This window comes from Haliaeetus albicilla, chromosome 13 (assembly GCF_947461875.1).
Source record: "Haliaeetus albicilla chromosome 13, bHalAlb1.1, whole genome shotgun sequence".
Lineage (NCBI taxonomy): Eukaryota > Metazoa > Chordata > Aves > Accipitriformes > Accipitridae > Haliaeetus > Haliaeetus albicilla.
In genome coordinates, this window is record NC_091495.1 from 18058477 (window position 1) to 18077477 (window position 19001).

A 19001-nucleotide genomic window follows, 5' to 3' on the forward strand; every position below is an offset into this window, starting at 1 on the left:
ACTATGAAGAAAATTAACTCTATCCCAGCCAAAACCAGCATGAAGATAAGTGATGCTTTTGAAGCAAAAGCTCTCAGGTGATGTGGTGATATTAAATGTAACAGAATTGCAGAATGGTAGAGGTTGGAAGGGACCTCTGGGGGTCATCTCATCCAACCTGCCCTGATCATGCAGGATCAGCTAGAGCTGGCTGCCCAGGACCATATCCAGATGGCTTTTGAAGATCTCCAGGGATGGAGACTCCACAATCTCCCCAGGGCAACCTGTTCCAGGTCTTGGTCACCCTCACTGTGAAAAAGTGTTTCCTGATGTTCAGGCAGAACATCCTGTGTTTCAGTTTGTCCCCATCGCCTCTGGTCCTGTCACTGGGCACCACTGTAAAGATCCTGGCTCTGACCTCTTACATCCTCCAGATATTTATATACATTGATGAGATCCCCTGAGCCTTCTCTTCTCCAGACTAAACAGTCCCAGCTCTTCCAGCCCCTCTTCATAGTAGAGATGCTCCAATCCCCTAATCATTTTAGTGGCCCTCTGTTGGACTCTCTCCAGTAGCTCCATGTCTCTCTTGTACTGGGGAGCCCAGAACTGGACACAGTACTCCAGGTGTGGCCTCACCAGTGCAGAGCAGAGGGGGAGGATCACCTCAGTCGACCTCCTGGCAACATTCCTCCTAATGCAGCCCAGGATACTACCATACTTCTCTGCGGCAAGGGCACATTGCTGGCACACGTTCAACTTCATGTCCACCAGGACCCTCAGGTCCTTCTCTGCAAAACTGCTTTCTGACCAGTCAGCCCCCAGCATGTATGGGCGCCTGGGGCTGTTCTCCCCAGGTGCAGGACTTCGCATTTCCCCTTGCTGAACTGTTAGACTAACTAGATCCTGGCTATGCTGGCTCTATTTATTTTGCCTGTTGTTACTACTTGTTAGCTCATTCTTTCTTGCACTGTTTATGTAGGACTACCAAGTGGCAATTTAGCTGCATCTGTGCTGGGTGCACATGAATCCTTCACGAGTGCTACTCTGTTCTAGAAATGTAAATTCACACATTGGCCTCATCAGTATCATTTTGAATGCAACTAACATCAATTATGTATGTTTCGTTATATTTTTCATCCCCTTCCAAGGTGCAGAATTGCTTATACAGTGTATTATTTCATCTTTGGGGTTTCTGCTGGTAATGTATATGCTAGGCTGTGTTCTGCATGCAGAAGTATTCTGAAGCTGCCTCTTCTCCAAGCTTAATGAGGCCTGTTACCTCAGCCTATCCTCACAGGGCAAGTGCTGCAGCTTCCCCTGGACAACTTGGTGACCTCTGCTGAACTCGCTAGTTTGCTGAGGTTTTCCTTACATTCAGGGACCCAAAACTGGACGCACTATTCTACACGTGGCTCAGCAGAAACAGATAATCACTATCCCTGGCTGTGCTCCTGGTGATACAACCCAGGATGCTCTTGGCCTCCTTTGCCGCCAGGACACACAGCTGGCTTGTGGCCAACCTGCTGTCCACCAAGACCCCACGTCCTTTCCTGCAAAGCTGCTCCTCAGCTCACCAGTCCCCAGCCTCTACTGTTGCAGAGGGCTCTTCCTTCCCAGGTGCTGGACTTGTTGAACTTCCTTGCATTTGTCCTTGTTGAATTTCATAGACTTCCTGTCAGGCCATTCCTCCAGCCAGTCCAGATCGCTTTAAATGGCAGCTCTGTCCTCCAGCATTTCCATCACCTGCATCCTCCTCAAAAGTCACTGAGAAAGATGTCAAACAGCGCGATACTCTGCTTGCTATTGGCTTCCAGTAGAGTACAACCCACTGACCCCTACCCTCTGAGCCTTATGATCTAACCATTTTTTCCCCATCTGTCTACCCTCTGTACTGTAGGTTCCTGGTTTGCCTGGTAGATGCAGAAAGATGAAATGCGCTCTGTTACTTGGAATACCAAGTTGTCTTTTTGTGCTGATGCAGCAATAAGCGATTCCTTTGTCTGATGTGATCAAACGTACTACATCTGTACTTTAGCCAAGCAATGAGTTTGCTCCCCATTATACAGAGGAAGAGAAGGGAGAGGAAACTGTTTTGAACAGGGTTATTACTCCCTTCCAACAATACCCACGTGTTTTCAAGAGTCTCAATTTGTAAGCGTTTAGTAGTCCCTTCTGCTTACAAGGAACCGTTTGACTTGTTCACATACAATGCTAGGGCAGCGGGGGGCGTTCCTGAGCGAGCAGCTGCCTCAGCAGGTATGTCAGCCATGCAGCCATCTCTTTAATATGCACTCAAACCGCGCTGCGGAGCTGCTCTGAACACTTCTTCAAAGGTTTTAAGGGCTAGCAGTGCGAAGCAGAGCCGGGGCCCGCACCAGCCCGCTCGCAGGGGACCGGCCGAGCCCCGTCCCGGGCCTCGGCTCGGTGGGATTTCAGAGGCCGAGCGAGGCGGTGCCTCCCTGGGGCTGTCCCCGCCGGGGTGCGCATGGGCTGTCCCGCAACGCCAGGGCGGCCGGGCACGTCGTAACCGGCCCCCACGGGGAGCCGCTCCGCCTCCGCTCCGGGGAGAAGCGCCGGGCGGCGGCCACCGCCGTTCCTATTCTGACGCCGAGGGTCGTGGGTGACTTTCGACCCGCCTTCAGCTTCTGCGTGCTGCGAGACAACCGTGGCCATTCCCACCCGCCACCGCGGAGCCCAACCGCGCCGACCCGCCGCTTCCTCCCCTGCCGCTTCCTCCCGTCGGCCCCCACCACGTGAACCCGGCCCTCCCGCGACCCTCGCCCGAACCCAAAATGGCCGCCGGCGAGACCCTTCCCAGATTGGGCATGGTGCCCGACTCCAAGATGGTCGTCAATGAGGATCCCTCCGGAGACATCCTTAGCGGGTCAGTCCGAACGCTGCGGCCCGGTAGGCTGGGCGATGCCCCGCCTCAGCCAGCCTGCCGCTCCCATTGGCGCCGCGGAGGGCCAAGGCCTGCTCTCATTGGCTAGCAAGGTGTCGCTCCCGCTCTCTCCGCTCCAGGGCCCGGGGAACTATTTTCCAGTCGGCGGAGGGGGGCCGGGGAGGGGGCTTCACCGCCTCGCTTCGTGCGCGCCGAGTGGCAGGCGGCGGGCCCGGGCGGGGTGGCGCAGGATGCTGCGGCCGTTGGGGCCGCCGGGACGGCGCTGAGGCGTCGCTGTCCCCACCGCGGTGTAGCGGTAGGTGCTTCCCGGTCGGGGCTCAGGCTCGGCGGACGGGACCTGCGCCGCTCGCCCCCCGGCGGCCAGAGGCGGCCGCTCCCCACCGCGGCCCCCCGCCCCGGCCCCGGCCCCGGCCCCGCTGCTGCCCGCTGAGGCCGCGGCTCCGTGAAGGAGGCGGGGAGCTGCCGCCGTCTCCAGGCCGCGGGCAGCCAGCGCCCGAGGGAGCCGGGGGAAGGGACGGGGCCGGGCGAGAGGTAGGGGGAGGGCTCGGCTGCCGACTGCCGCCGCGGGGCTCGGCCGGGCCGGGGCGCGGCGGGGTGCCCGCGGGGGAGAAGGCCGCCCCGGGCAGGGGGACGGACGCGCAGCTCCGCTCTGTCCCGGCCACCCTCCCGAGAGAGGCGGGGCCGGGGTCTGCAGCGAAGCCCGGGGGGCAGGGGGTTAAACCTGCCCCAGCCCGAATCCGGTACCAACACCCCGAGGCGGTCGGTCGGGGGTGCCCCGTGTCGGGCAGCTGGCGGGACGGCAGCGCCGGGCTGCTGCTCCTCTGGGGCTTGCAGGGTAATTTTGAAGCTGGTGCAGGAGCAGGGGGGTTTGGTTGGCGGTCTTCTGTAGTTGAGTTTGCGCGCACGTTTGTCCTTATGGAAATCACCCTTGCAAGATTGCCATTAAGGAGTCTTCAGGGCACACAACCTACTGTTAACCCCTCTGTGGAGGGTGGTACGTTAAACATCAGGCTGTTTCCCTTATGAACACTCATAAAAGTTTGGAACTCGTCTTTATATGCATCTAACTCAAAGTTATGAATGGTTTCTTGGAATCGTAGAAGCAGTAAATCGTGTTATTTCTGCTGCTGTTAAATTTGTAATTCAATACTTGTACTGAATCACAATAGCTTAATCCCGTGGAATACATTTCTGTCTCTGATATGTTTGTTTCGTCGGGTTTGTGTGTCATCTGATCATTTATTCTTATGAACACAGCATGTACAATAGTTACACTTCCATTCCCTGAATACTTACAGAATGCTTTTTTTTTTTTCTCTCCTGTCTCCTCTAAAGCTTGTTGAAGTTTTCTGCAATGTTTCTATGATTGTAAGCTATAAATTTTAGGTTAATCATCATATAGGGTACCATATCCCATCATTTGAAGTGTGATCCCTGACCATGCCACACAAACCCTCTTACGACAAATACAGCGCTTTTCCACTGAAGCTAATTACAGTATGGTTTGTGAGTTTGGTAGAGGTATGGCTTTTTTCACATAAATTGCAAGAACTTCAAGAATGCTTTTGTTGGTGCAGTATATTCCTATAACAAGAAAATATTTTGGGGATAGATGTGGCCCAAGTGAACTATTTGCAGGGAGATGATATGAATGGAAAGTAATACTGAAGCTTGCATTTATATAACCTTACTTAAACCTAAATATGTTCCATAAATTTGCATGGAAGTTGACTGCATATAATTTTAAATTGATCTGCCTCTTTCAGAATACAGGTGAACTAAGTAAGTGCATTGGATATCAAGATGAGTGAAAATTTTGAGAGGTTTTTTCCTGGCTTTAAAACGTTGTGCAGAAAACTAAACTGCATTTTCATGACTAAATACTTCAAATACATTTGAGTGTTCTGTTTTCTTGAGTTTTTCTTTATCTTAGCATCTTTTGTGTAATTATTTTTTAAACTTAAAATTCCCTTAGAGATGAGCAATAGCTTTTTTTTTTTTTCCTTCTGGGTGAATGGAAGAAGGATCCTTCTGTGGTTGCAAGTACCACAGTAAATATTTTACTATGTTTTAAGTGTATTATCATTTAAAATGTAGCTTTAGAGTAGTTTCACTTTAATAATTTTGTCAATTTCTATGAGGGTGTAATTCCTAATTTCCTTTCATGTAAACCTGGTTAACTTCAGTTTATGGATGTTACTCCAAGATACGGTACTCTTACAAAAGAGACTTTTTAGTCCCATTCCACCTCACAGAGTGTATTTGTGCAACATGGAGATTGTAATTTATGGGTGCCGGAAGTTTTGAGTCCAACAAATTATTGAGGAGGATGGAATGTCCTTTCGTAAGTCCATTTCAGGAAGGGAAGTTGGGGTTGTGTCACTAGGTAATGACCATGGAGTACATCATAGCTGCCAAATGCTGTTTGCCTTACTCACTTAGATCTCATAACTTTTCTTCTGAGTTCAAATCTGTCATGTGCCACTGTGCACACAGATGACATTAGGGCAATTTTGTAGTGAAACTGTTACATCCATAGAAACCTTGAGGTGTGGTTCACACATCTCAAGATCTTGTGTTATGCAGGTTTCTGCCATTAAAAGCTTCCTGCTGAAGATGTCATGCAGCCTTCAGCCTCCAGCCTCAACATAACCCCTGTTACCTTGAATATCCCCAGCTGATGAGGTTGCTATAGTGAGGTATTGAAAGAAGGCAAGTTTCCAAGTTAACCACCTCCTAATTCACTCAGTTGTCACTCTGTAAACCAAGATATTCAAGTGGACCTGGTATCAAAGCAATAGCCTTAGCAAGAGGGTGTCTGTCAGAACAGATTTAATTCTGTCTTTTTGTGGGTTTTGTACAATAATAACTATGGTAGAGTGAATTGGCTATACTTTTATGGTGTATTCTTTGTCATTCCAAAGCAAACTACAAAAAAGAGAAAACAAAACAATTTTGAGACCTGATGGACTGAACTGCTGAAATCTATTCTGATTTTCCAGTTGATCTGAATGTCTTGCATCTACTCTGGTTTCAGAATTGCTTTAACAATACAACCAACTAGTGAATTCAGACAGCTGGGTAGCATGCAATAGCTTGACATGACTTCATATGTATGAGAGCATTGGAAAAATGGCTGGGTTAGTTCTTGGAGGAGTATCTAGAATTTCTCTTCCTCTTTTAATGATGGCAGATACATCTAAGAAAGAGAGAGCAGATGGGAGGGATTAGAAATCAACAGTGTTCTATTAAGAAAGGGTTTTTTTTTTATCTTCTTTGAAACATGTGAAACCTGTCATTCTGCAGCAAGGTTCTAGAGAGATGACTGTTCGTTGAATTTGATGTGGCAATTCATGTGTTTCCCTGATGGACTAATAACCCAAGATGGTATAACATGCATTTTCCTGGTCTCATTCATTATGCTTAAAGTTAAGTAAGAGATGTACTTTAGGCTAATGAAAGGATAGTGATGATTGCTGTTAATAGTTGTAAACCACGTTGTCCCGTGATAGCCTGTCGCTAAATAGCTCAATTTTTGGTAGGTACTTCATGGGATTCAGATAACTCCATGTAACTTTCATACAGTAGGTTTATCTATTCTTAAGATTTAAAGTGGTGATGTTTCATTACTGCTACAAATAGTGAAAACAAACATAAAATCTAAACAGGATAACTTTTTCTTCACTAAAATGTATATTCATGACTGTAGAATGAAAGAAAGAACTCTTGATGTAAAGGCTTCACCATAAACTCCTAAAATATTGATTCCTATTCCAAGATATTGGAATAGGCTAGCTAGCTGAGTAGCTGTCTATTTTAGGCTGGTTTCCTTGCCTCTTGTTTCCCTAAGAGCTATGCTTGGTAGTTTCTTCAACCTTAAGGGGAAATTAGAACTTAGTATTACGTTGTGGTATTTATGCCCAGAAGTGTCATTAAGGCCACAAGGTCTGGTTGTGTTGAGCAATATGCAGTGCCTCCGCTCCATCTGATCATGGCCTGCACTGTGTTGAGATGCCTGCCGTCTTTGAAAGATGTCTACCTAGTTTAAAAAATGCATTTTGATTTATGGGGTTTGAGGTCAGAAGGATTATCAACTTTTCTGATGCTGTTAACCTATGCATTAGTTTGAAACAAACTTGCAATTGCTCCATTAAATAAGAAGTGCCCTGAAATGATATGTATTTGTGTGGTTTGGTTGTTGGACCACTTATTTAATCTTTGAGCTATATCTAGTTAAAATATTGTATTTAAAATGTAGTAAATGTATGCTATACCTTCTGGAGCCCTTATACTTTGTCAGCTCTATAAATTAACTCTGACACACTGAATATTTTTCACCAGCTAACGTAGCTGTTAGTTAAGTTAAATAAAGGAGAAAAGCCCACATGCTCTCTCCAAGCATACAGCTGGACATCTCTGTTAAATTTTTCAACAAAAATGAAATTTTGATTGCTTTTTAAAGCTTCATGAATACACTAATTGGTGAATCATCTAATGTGCAGTTTAGTTTCAGGAAATATGAAATGGCTTACAAACTTCATGGTTATAAGATTATGCAGACCTGAAAATCTCAGTAAGAAAATGTGTGCAGTGGTGGTGGTTGGTATTTTTGGTTGTGAGAGAGGCTGGCTAAAACTCAATGTAGTTATGCATAGTCTGCACTAGTTTATATGGTAGAAACTCCTTTGACAAATTATCTGTAAGGAAGGAAGAATAATTTTACAGGTTTATCTGCTCTTGGGACCTTATACAGATTTTGTTAAAGAAGTTTGCTATTCTGGATCTGTAACTGGTCCTGAATGCCTGGATAATATGGTAGTTGATTTTCACCCTGTGCTTTTACATGGCCATGGTTGTTGAATTCTTCAGCCTTAATGTTGGACAGCTGCAAAACATTTAAAGCCTGTCTTTGAAGGATGGGGATAAGAAGGAGGGGGAGATGGAGGCTGCCCAGATAAGTAATACTTCTTGAGGACTCTGAAGTATTTTCTTTATGTGGCCATATATGGTGTGTTCCTGGCTAGCTGGATCCTACTTGATTATGTACTGTGTTGTCAGCTGAAGTATTTAAACCAGTAGTCCTTTCTTGTGAAAGTTTGGGTCTCTACAGTAGTTAAAGAATCAAAGGGGGCAGGAATTTGCTTTTCTTTTTGCTGCAACAGAATAAGAACAATTTCAGTGCAGTGCATAATGTCTCTTTGTAAACTCAGGGTTTTTTTAATAAATATTCTCATTGTTGAAGATGCATGGAGCATTCTTAGAATATTGTTTTATTACAATACTTATGGCGAACACCAGTCTCTTACAGGCAGAAGCTTTTACAGTGTTTGGAAGTGCTTTCTGATTGGAGTATATTTACAGAGGTGAAATTTGAAAGATTGTTTAAAAATTTAAGTACAGTAGAAGCAATTGAAAATAGTTTTTTTGCAATACTAAATCTGATAACATTTTTGTTCCTTTTTAGCAGAATGAATTCTGATAGTAATTCAACAGTCAGCCTGGCTCCCAGATGAAATCATTTGGGCCTCATTGCTCAAGGCCCAAATGTCAATCATAAGGACTAAAAATTGTGATTCTGGGATAAAAAGGTCTGGGATTTAGCACCTTTTACATATTTCTGTTAGGCTAGTAGAGACTCAAGGACTGCAGTTGAATGAATTAGGTTTGGTCAAGACTGTGACAAAAACCCATCAAGATAATCTCTTAGAATGTTTGGCCTTTAATAATAAGAACTTAGGTTGTAGTAATTGCTTATGCCACTTTGACTTAATTTTGTTCATGGCACTTGGCTAGGTAAGGATGAACGTGTTTAATAGGGCAGACCTGCAAGTACCCTGTTTCCTGAAAAGAACTTGAACACCAGACTTCCATCTCCAAGATGTCTCTAACTTCTGATACCATGAATTCTGTCTGCTTAGGTACATCTGCTTTTATATCTAACTATATACTCTGCCTCTGTACCTTAGGTTTTGGTTTTGCAGTAAGGCCTGTGCAGCAGAGTCTGATTTACTGACTGACTTGCTTATGGAAAAAGTACCCATTACTAAATTTTGTTTCTGGAGAGCTTTTACATTTGGCCTCTGTGAAGAAGGAAGTATTTTAATCATTCCACTAGTGCAATAAGAGGTCTCTTATTCTTTTGAAGTAGCATATGGATAAAGTGAATTAATTCTAGGCTGCGAATTATCTTTAATCCTCTGTGGACTGGAATCTTTGTGTGATAGATTTGGTTAAACACTTATATTGCTTAGTTGATGCTTTGTTTCCTTAGATCTTTAATTTTCACGTTTCTGTTGGGGAATGGTGAATTACGTACTTTTTTTTAAACATATGTTAAACCTCACTTGGATAGAAAGTGGAATTCAATTAAATATACAAATAGCATTTTAAAATTGGTTTGTAGTTTATTACTTCAGATGTGCTGGATGAATAGTTAAACCAGCAACTTTATCAAAACACATTTTTTATTTAAAATTTGCTCAATAAGTTAAAATTTCTATTCACTTGTGTCTTGCAGTATTTTAGATTTAGTAGGTCTCATTTCTCATTCATTGGTCTTACTGATGGCTTGGAAGAGGAAAATAACTGTGCATTTTTAAGCTGCCAAATGGTTATGGTGGTAAAATTATTAATACTTAGATTGAGAGGTCTGGCTAAGAGGTTATCTTTACTAAAAGAACATTCCTTTCAACTAAAAGCTAGCAGTCTGTGATTGTTTCCAACTCCCCACTTCTGAGCTAGCATAATACCTAGTGGGTGTGCAACTCCTATTGCCACTCCAAGAACCATCTCTCCATATTGTCATGTTATTTACTGCTTGAGTCCTCCTTAGGATTGTGGCTGTTTAGCAAGGGACTATAAGGAATCCATCCCTTCCAGGGATGGGTACCTGGCTTTGTTAATATTGAAAGGATTGTTTTTCCTCACCTTTTTCCTTTTTATGAAATACTATATAGTTTGGGTCTCTATGATCACTTGGCAGAGAACCAGGAGAGATGCTGTCAATGTTCTTTCACTGTCACTGTAGTTAATAAAGCTTCTGTCTGACGTATCCTAAATTGTACCTACGTTATTATGCACTTGGGCGTCCCCAGATTCTCTGGCACAGTTTCTCAGTTTTTTTAATTGAACCAGTTTGTTTAATCCATGATGTTCTCCTTTCTTTTCTCTTCTAGGTTAGTTGCTAATGGCTTGTTGAGGGAGACCAGCTTGCTAGGGAGACCAACTCTGAAAGTCAGCATTGGCCTAAGAGAGTGGGCTATGGTGTAGAGGGGTGATGGTGTTGTGTTGTCCCTACAGACTGCAGTGACTTGTTCTCTCTTAAGTCTCTCTCATCCAGCCACACTCTTAATGTAAGAAAAGCCTCTTGAGTCCAATGAGTAAAGTTTCTGCTGCCAAGATCTCACTGGGTATTTCTGGAAGTTCTAGCCAGTGGCTTAACTCATTTGGACCATTGACATTCTTTTAAAATTTGGCAACAGACATGATCTGCTTTTATTTTGCTCTATTTTTATTTATTTGTTTATTTATTAATAGTAAGTCAAGGCCTTAATGGAAATTGTCACAATGCTGGGTAGATTTGGATATAAATTGGATTTAAAGTTTCAGTATCAGACCAGCTTTATCTTTAAAAACGTATGTGGTTTATCTACTGAAGAAGTTCCTAATAATTATTGTCCTTAAGATCTGGACGCCTTATTTATGGAAGCAAGAAATTTGACAACAGGACCTCTGGTTCTTCTAGATGTAAGACAAATCATATGTAATAATTGAGGTTAAAATTATGAGATTAAAATTTCTCTTAATATAATCTTAGAAAATGCAAAGGTACTACCTCTGGGTTTAAGGCCCTGAACTGCGAAGTACTGACTCTAGGAGAGGATATCAGGGATGTGTTAATAAGTAGTTTGCCTGTTCTTGTATTCTTTGCTGAGCAGCATGTGTTGGCCAGACAGGTTTTTTACTAGGTCTACCTTTTGATGGTCAGGGCTATTCTTATGTTACATCCCATTACTGTATTTCAGGAGTGCATTGTCTGTCTGTTAGTATTTGCTGACATTATTAGCTTATAGCCTGGTTTGGCAATTAACAAAATTCTGTCCCATCTTGGATTATGACATTGTGATTGTTGGTTTCTTTTGATGACGTAGTTATATTGAGAAGAGAATGTTTAAAATGGACTTTTGAAGAAAATCTGCTTAATGTATTGTGCCCTGGTAAAATTGTAGAATTACTGATTTTCTAATTCCTATTCACTTACTCACTTTGAGGATAAAAATTCTTTTTTGTTCTTGTAAAGATAACTTAGCAATTAGTCCTTCAGTATGACAATTCCAGAATAACTTCTCTTATGGTCTTCTATGGTGCTTTCATATCTTAATTAAAATGTTTGCAAGTTCAGTAAATCCACATGGTAGTCTATATTATAGAGGTATCTTTATTGCCCATTGAATTGTATCCTAGCAAAATTTAGTTGATTAAATATAAGGATTATTTCAGATTGACCTGCTGATCTATTGTTTCCCTTTACTGGAACTAAAAAGAGAAAATCTAGAAATCTGGCAGAAGGTTTGATTTTTATATATATGCTGAAACAGTTGTGCTATAAGAAGTGAGAAAACTGCTTTGTCTCAAGAGCCTGGGCTGACCAGTGTCAACTCTCATGTGCAGATGATATGGTTTTGTTCTCAAATTCCTTGGGGTCTGAAGCATCTGTTAGAGGATTTAGCATTTTTGTTGGTAGAACTGTTAGTCCTTATATGCATAAGACATGGTTTTGTTCTCCTTTGGGAGTGAAGCATCTGTTAAAGGATTTTCAGTGTTTTTGTCAGAAGGAATGTAACTAAAATTCAAAACTATCAAGTAATTACACTCATCTATAGCTTAGAGTTGCTTATGGGGATGAGTGGATGACTGATGACCACTGCATTGAACAAGTTTTCTATTTTGACATTTGTCTAACAGTTGTGAACAGAATAAACGAGGTTAGGGGCCTTAAGGTCCAGACCAGTAGAGTAATTTGTGTCTGAAAAAGTAGTAGTCATCTTGTATTTTAGATTAAGGTTTGGACTTAGATTCCATATGGTGTGTGGCTTTGGAAAAAACATTTTATTCTACTGTAGACCATAGAAATGTATATAATTCAGGGAAAGCTGAGTTTTTATTGATTAAACTTATACTTGTTTCCAGGACTAGGTCTGGAAGCCAGCTTCTAGGGGCTAACTCTTAAGTGGTCTGAAAATTTGAAATCTCCCTGCTTTTGTGTGTTGTTTGGTTCGTCCCTTCCCCACATTTATTGATCAATGTTGTATTTTTTTGGTGAGTGCTGTTTGGCTTTTTTTGCAACTAGTATTGATCAGAATTTTAAGAACGGAAAAAATTAGCATAGTAATGTATCACCAGTTGTCGTTTTGAGGCTATCTATATTTAAGTGATATTTGGAAATCCTTGTTGGTAGTGAGCTCCAGAGGAACTTTACAGCTGTTTTCAGCAATATAGTTGGTTTATTTGGGTAGAAAATACTCTTCCTGAGCATCAAAGATGACAAGAGATAAGGTGAAGATTTGCAGTTATACCTATTTTGTAAATGGTTCTTAAGATATAAATGACTTTGTTCTTAGTCTGTAAGTTCTTGCTTATAGGCTCAAAGTTATGTTATAAAATCATGTTTTGTTTCTGTCATGCAAATAATTCCCTTATTTTGACTGTGTAGCAGTAGAAAAAAAGACTGCAAAAGATCTACATAGCCCATGAATTCTATCATGTTTTTTTAAACTCAGATACAAGAGATGAATCAATTTTGTACTGTGATAAGCCAATCATCTCAATACTAGTAAAGTTAACATGTCATACTAATAGTATATCTATGCATAGTTGAGGAATATGTCATCCCTCTACTTGCTTTGAAGCCTGTAGTAACTGAGAAGAATCTTGATTTGCCAGTTTCATTGACAGAGGCATGGTATAATTTCACACAAGTTTTTTAATGGGACACCTGCAATGGTGTTTTCTGTTTTCCTGAGAAATATAGAGGCACTAAGATTTTTTTTTTCTTTTCTCATAATCCCAGAGAGCAGTGAGTAAAATAAACCTGAAAATTGTGGAGAAAAGAGAATATTGTTAAGTAAGGAGATAAAATGCCATACAGCTGTGGTTTACAATTTTGTTCATTACTATTAAATTTTATATGATTATATTCCTCCTTTTTAATATTAATGCTTTGTTTGATGAAAGTTTGATACAGCAAAGATGTGCAAAGAAATAGTTTTGCCCTTTTTGTTATGCAGTACAAATCTAGAAGGAGGCTAGTCTTATTCAGGGTCTGTTCTCAATTTTTTCCTGCAAACTCACTGCTTATATATAATTTTCTGAGTTCTCACAAATGTTGGGCTTCGTTTCTTCTGTTACTCACAGACTTGCTTTTCTTTGTACCATTAAGTTATAGTTCTAATGCCAAAAAATCTACTTTGCAATTTAATTTTGGCTAACTTGAAGAGGGTCAGTAATTATAGTTACTGTTTCCAGCAAGTTGAGTTTTTCCAGCAGTCTTTCTATGAGGAATGTTACTGTGGATTAACTGAACACAAAAATGAGTCAAAAGCTTTTTTCTGCCAAAGGCAAACATAGGAGTAGGTGCTAGTAAGGTTTTCAAAACTCTGTTACCTAGGTAATTTGTAGATTTTCTGTGAGCTGTTGCTCAAGGAAGTAAAAAACTGATTTAATTTAGTGAGAAAGTTATTGGAGTACAGCTTACTTGTAAAATAGATAGCAATTTTGTGGAAGTATTGTAATTTTCACTCTTAGAAACAAGTTGATGTTGAAGTGTTTTTAAAGCCTACTACCTCCAAGCTTCCTGCCAACAAGTGAGCTTGTCATCTCTAAAGCATGGTACCCTGTCTTTTTTCAAGTTATTCTGGGTTAGAGAGGACAGCAAGTTACCAGTTGTTGATTTACGAATATGCTGACATCACGGATGACATACCTAACAGAATTTCTTCTCTTCTGCCTTGCTAGTTTATGTACATTCCTTTAGTGTCCTGGAGGGGCTCAGGAGGCAACAGTGGCACTCTGTGGCAGCTGGATGACGTACTTTAGTCGTTCAATAGTGTGTGATAGTATCCAGCTGATGCCTCTCTTCTGAAGGATATTTTAGTTCTGTGGTTTCATTAATCACTGTATATTTTCCAAATGCTCAGTATGTGCTTTTCTTTTATAAAAACACCATAGTACCGCTATAAGGAATGCTTTAAAGGGAAACACTTTGCAAACGTAGCTGGGTTTGTAATTGGAATGGAAAAGTAGTCTTGATCTTAGCTGTCATTACTGTGCTGTCAGAAACCCTCATGGTTTGTGCATAGCAGGAGTTATGGTGGTGTTACAGATACAGCTATGTTGGCAAAAATTCTGATCTTTGATTTGGGACAGTGATGGAAGCCAAATCAGGAAAAGAATGTCAATGTACAAAGCTACCTCTCTGTTACAAAATCTTACTAGGTAGGCCTACTGATACAGTACTATTTGCAAATCCCTTAAACGTAGATGAATCCAGTGCTTCCAATCCTTGTTTCCTACTCATTTAGCTTGGCATGTGTATTTTATTTTATAATCTTTTTACTGGTTTTGGAGTTGAACCATGTATTTAGCTCTAATGGAAAGTGATTGTACTTCAACATTTGAGGCAGCATAGGTAGTTAAATGCCTCTATGCAGGAGCTGAGCCTGGGGCTCAAATAAATGCATGTAGAAAATTGCTACTCAAAAGGCTTTGCAAGCATACCTATCCTATATGTGCAGGAATTAAGTATATAGGAGTAAGATGTGTATTCATGTACTTTGGTTGTTGTATGGGAGTGCACAGAAAGAAGATAGACTTGAGCCTCCTTGGTGAGGAGCAGCAGCAAAGGAGTGTATCATGTAGTGAGGGAGGAGAAAGAGGTAAAATCAGTCTCTGTGTGCATGGAGCCTGCAGAGCTGAAGCTTGCAGCGTGTCAGTAGTAGCACAACCACTGGTGGTGGTGATACCAAGCTTGTGTGTGATCCCTGGGCTGTAATGTAGTGCCAACAGGTAGCGCTGTTAAAAGAATTACTGCTGCTTTTGCATCTTTTTCCCCTCTCATCAGGTAGAAAGGACATATGACTACAGAAATCTGTTGTGGGGGAAGTCTGTTGTAGGAACAGGTTAAAGTCCTTGAATGCGTCCAGAGGAGGGCAACAAAGCTGGTGAAAGCTTTGTCCTATGAGTAGCGGCTAAGGACTTTGGGCTTGTCTAGTTTGGAGAAAAGGAGGCTGAGGGGTGACCTCATTGCTCTCTACAGCTTCCCGAAGAGGGGAAGTGGAAAGGGAGGTGCTGAGCTCTTCTCCCTGGGATCCAGTGATAGGATGGGTGGGGATGGTTCAAAGGTGTGCCAGGGGAGGTTGAGACTGGACATTAGGAAGCATTTCTTTACTGAGAGGGTGGTCAAACACTGGAACAGGCTTCCTAGGGAGGTGGTTGATGCCCCAAGCTTGTCAGTATTTAAGAGGCATTTGGACAGTGCCTTTAATAACATGCTTTAACTTTTGGTCTGCCGTGAATTGGTCAGGCAGTTGGACTAGATTATCATTGTAGATCCCTTCCAAAATTCTAGAAAACAAACAAACTAAAAAAACCCACAACAACAACCAACGAGTATTTAGACAAAGGTATCACTTTGGACCAGGTGTAGCTATAGTCAAAGGTATTCCAATTTTAGGCTGGCTGTGTGTAGTGCTCTTCTTGTGATAACTTCAAATAGCTTTAAATTGCCCGTAGTGGAAGTTGAGCAATGGTAACAGGATGTAAAGAGTTAGCAGCCATGGCTGTTTCTGGTTTTATTTATATATGATTTGAGGTTATATAGAATATCCAGGACTGCTTGGAAGAGAGAAGGGTGAAGAAAAACCTCTCCTGGTCATTATGTTTCCTTACTGTTGAGTTGGGGGTTTTCCCCTCTTCAAACTCTTTGCGGGGTCTTATCTGGTCCTTGTGGACTTTAGCTCCTGCTTACTGTGAGACTTTTAAGCAGGAGCTTAGACCCTTCAGCTTTATCTAATGGTTTTGGGGGGTGCTCAAGCTGTGGCTAATCATCATATCAAGAAAATGTCTTAGTTTTCATCTACAAATGAAAATTTGGAATTCTCGTTCTTGTGATCACTGTGCATGTTTTCCATCAGGAACTCCTGGCCACTATGTGACAGTAGCTAGATGTGGAAACTGCCACATGTCTCTCTGTTTTCTGTAATAACTTAAGAGAATATTGTGTTCTGTCTATGTCCATGTTACTTCACTTTCTTGTTCGCTGCCTCCACTTAGTACTCCTAGGATGGAGTATACCATTGTACAAGGTTAAGTCTGTGAAGTCTTCCAGTTAGGTGTAATATCTCTGAGGCTTACAAAGGTCATTCTGATTTCCCTTTGGATAATGTTTCTGGAAAAAACAAGATGGCATAGAGTGTTAATGTTACCTGATTTCAACAAGTAAACAAATAGTTGGAATTTTTAGAGAGGAAGATAGTTATATGTTTTATTTCTGTTTGCTGGATCATTCTGCCCTGTCATTTCACTGAACCTGACATTGTCCATTACACAAATAACTCCAAGAGCATCTAGCTGTTCACCCCTCATTTTGCAAACTCTTAATGGACAATTTGAATAGTTGTGGTTCTATGTCATTGACAAAATGTCCTATTTTGTTGCGCAGCTGTAAACTTCTTAGCAAAGTGCACTGCTGAGTAAGTGAGAATGGGAGTTCACACAAGTCATTGTTCCCATTGGTGGTGTTTCTTCATCTCTTACTTCCATAGATAATAGGAAGTGTTAGAAAATTTTTAAGAGATGCTGTATTCAGTTGTTTATAACTTTGCTGAACTCTGATCTTTTGGGCTGAAGTACTTTATGCTTTTTCTTTGCCTTGAGTTTAATTTTGTTTAAAGCTTTCAGCCAAAATTCTTCATCTGTTTGAGGGGAAAAAAACCAGAATAATTGTCTGTGACATTTTTTTATGGCAGTCTCTTCTTGGAGATATTGTAGTGCACCTCTGAACTGGAACATGTACTTGAAATTTGTCAGTGGGTGACCTCTGGCTGAAATGTAACATTTTAATTTTATATGAAAATCTGGCAAAATTGAGCCAATTCTCTTTTTGGAAATTTGTGATCTGAACATGGCAACATTTCCTTGTGGAATTCCCTGGAGACTGTCTGCACTCTGCGTGCTCAGCAGGATTTTTCTTTCAAGTACATCTTGGGACTGCAGTAAGCTGTGGAGAGCCTGGGAACCAGAATTGTCCCAAGTTAATTGTGGGGGGAGGTTGAGGGGGTCTTATGGCACAAAGCCAGGTGGGAAATCTCTGTGAGACAGCCCTGGCACACATCAGCTCCAGAACCATGGACTCGTTCCTCATTCTTTCCTGTCCCATCAGCTCCCCAATACCTCTAGACTCCAATCAACACCTGTACTCTTTACAGAGATGGTTTCTCCTGTGTGCAAACAGGTATGTTACTGCTGAGCGTAATGAGGATGCCACCCTTCGTACTAGTATGTAACTCTGTGTTGTAGGGACCATACTTCATCACTTTGTATGAATAGGGTATACGCATTTGGTCAGTACTGATTGCTGTGACAGTCATCCAAAAAAGCTCAATCTGATTCTTTAGAAACCTTAATAGATAAAATCTGGAAACACTACTGAGACAATGAACCTAAAGAGTTTTTTTCTTCAGGCGTTCCAAACTAGACCAAGTTTGGCTGTACTTCTATAAGGATAGCAGAAGATATTCCACACAAAGTCCACACTTCCTGAATTTATAAGATGAGGAGGTGGTGGTGGTATTTGCTTTTTTTAAAGACACCCAAAATGTAACTTTTTTGAGTGGTTTTCCTACAACAACTTCAACTTTGAAATTAGGTGGCTACCCAGGCTATAAAATTCAGACCAAATCAGTAAGCTGCAGAAAGCCACTGAATGTGGTCTGATAATGGGAAGCATTAGGTGATGTTAATCAATTTAAAAAAAAAAAAAAAAAAGTTTTTTCAAAGGCACATTCACTCTTGTTGGGAAGAAGACTTTAAGCCCAACAAGTAGGCTGAATTTCTGTGCTACTTTTGAGGTGGCTAGTTCAAGCTTTAAGAAAGATGGCCTTGCCTGTTGGTACAGTACACCTTGAAGTACCCTTTTTTAATGCATTTCTGCTGTAGCAAAATCCATATCAATTATGTAGATAGTTGAAGTTGTGTGAGAACACCTTCCCTGAGTTTTATTGCTGGCCTTCTGAACTAGCAGCAGAGCCCACTGCAGCAGTGTGAACTTCAGAGGAAGTTAGTACCCAATGGAGCAGGAGTTTCTTTTCCGCACTTATTCAGTATAGGAGAGAACAGACAGATTTGCTGAAAGATATTCTAGTCTGGCTGGTTATCAGAACTCTTATGAAGGTAAATCTTCATTTTTCTTCAAATCATGACAGATTTTAAATTACCTACTGGTTAGTCCTGTATGCCTGTGTGCCACTGATGTCAGTGCTATCAGAAATTTGTAGTCTCATGTGCAACTCAAACACTAGTTCTCTGGTTTTCCCCTCCTTCCCCCACCTGACTGGTAGACTCCTGCCAATCTATAGCAGAAGAGTTTGAGATCTGTGTGAAGCTGCACAACGGGGTTTAGTTACTTAGACCCTTCAGCTTTATCTAATGGTTTGGGGGGTGCTCAAGCTGTGGCTAATCATCATATCAAGAAAATGTCTTAGTTTTCATCTACAAATGAAAGTTTGGAATTCTCATTCTTGTGATCACTGTGCATGTTTTCCATCAGGAACTCCTGGCCACTATGTGACAGTAGCTAGATGTGGAAACTGCCACGTGTCTCCTAATGATAAATTGAGGGAATGTATATTTCTACATAAAGAATCAAATTATTTTTCATCATGGAGGATACTTAAGGATCATAGCTTCCTGAAATCATTTATTAATCAGGTTGTCCCTGTCTCCTTGAAAGTGTTTATGTGGATTGTCTGGTATTTTAAGTAACAGTTGAACCATCTTTTTGAAAAAATCAAGAGGAATAATTCTTGTATTTTTATGTTAACAGCTTTTCCTGCTAACAGCG

At 41.6% G+C, this 19001-nt stretch overlaps 1 protein-coding gene across 6 annotated transcripts in view; it reads left to right on the forward strand.

The window, feature by feature from the left end:
- The first annotated feature begins 2688 nt into the window (after nucleotides 1–2688).
- The window catches only part of SOCS5 (suppressor of cytokine signaling 5), a 32664-nt gene continuing 16351 nt past the window's right edge, over nucleotides 2689–19001 (forward strand). For 2 of the 6 annotated variants that reach the window (XM_069800316.1, XM_069800321.1), the window contains exon 1: nucleotides 2689–2866. The gene's annotated coding sequence lies outside the window, so the exon portion shown is untranslated. Of the gene's footprint in view, nucleotides 2867–2987; nucleotides 3180–3273; nucleotides 3416–17374; nucleotides 17394–19001 lie in introns of those variants that run through there. The other 4 variants (XM_069800320.1, XM_069800315.1, XM_069800317.1 and 1 more) reach the window with 4 other exon arrangements.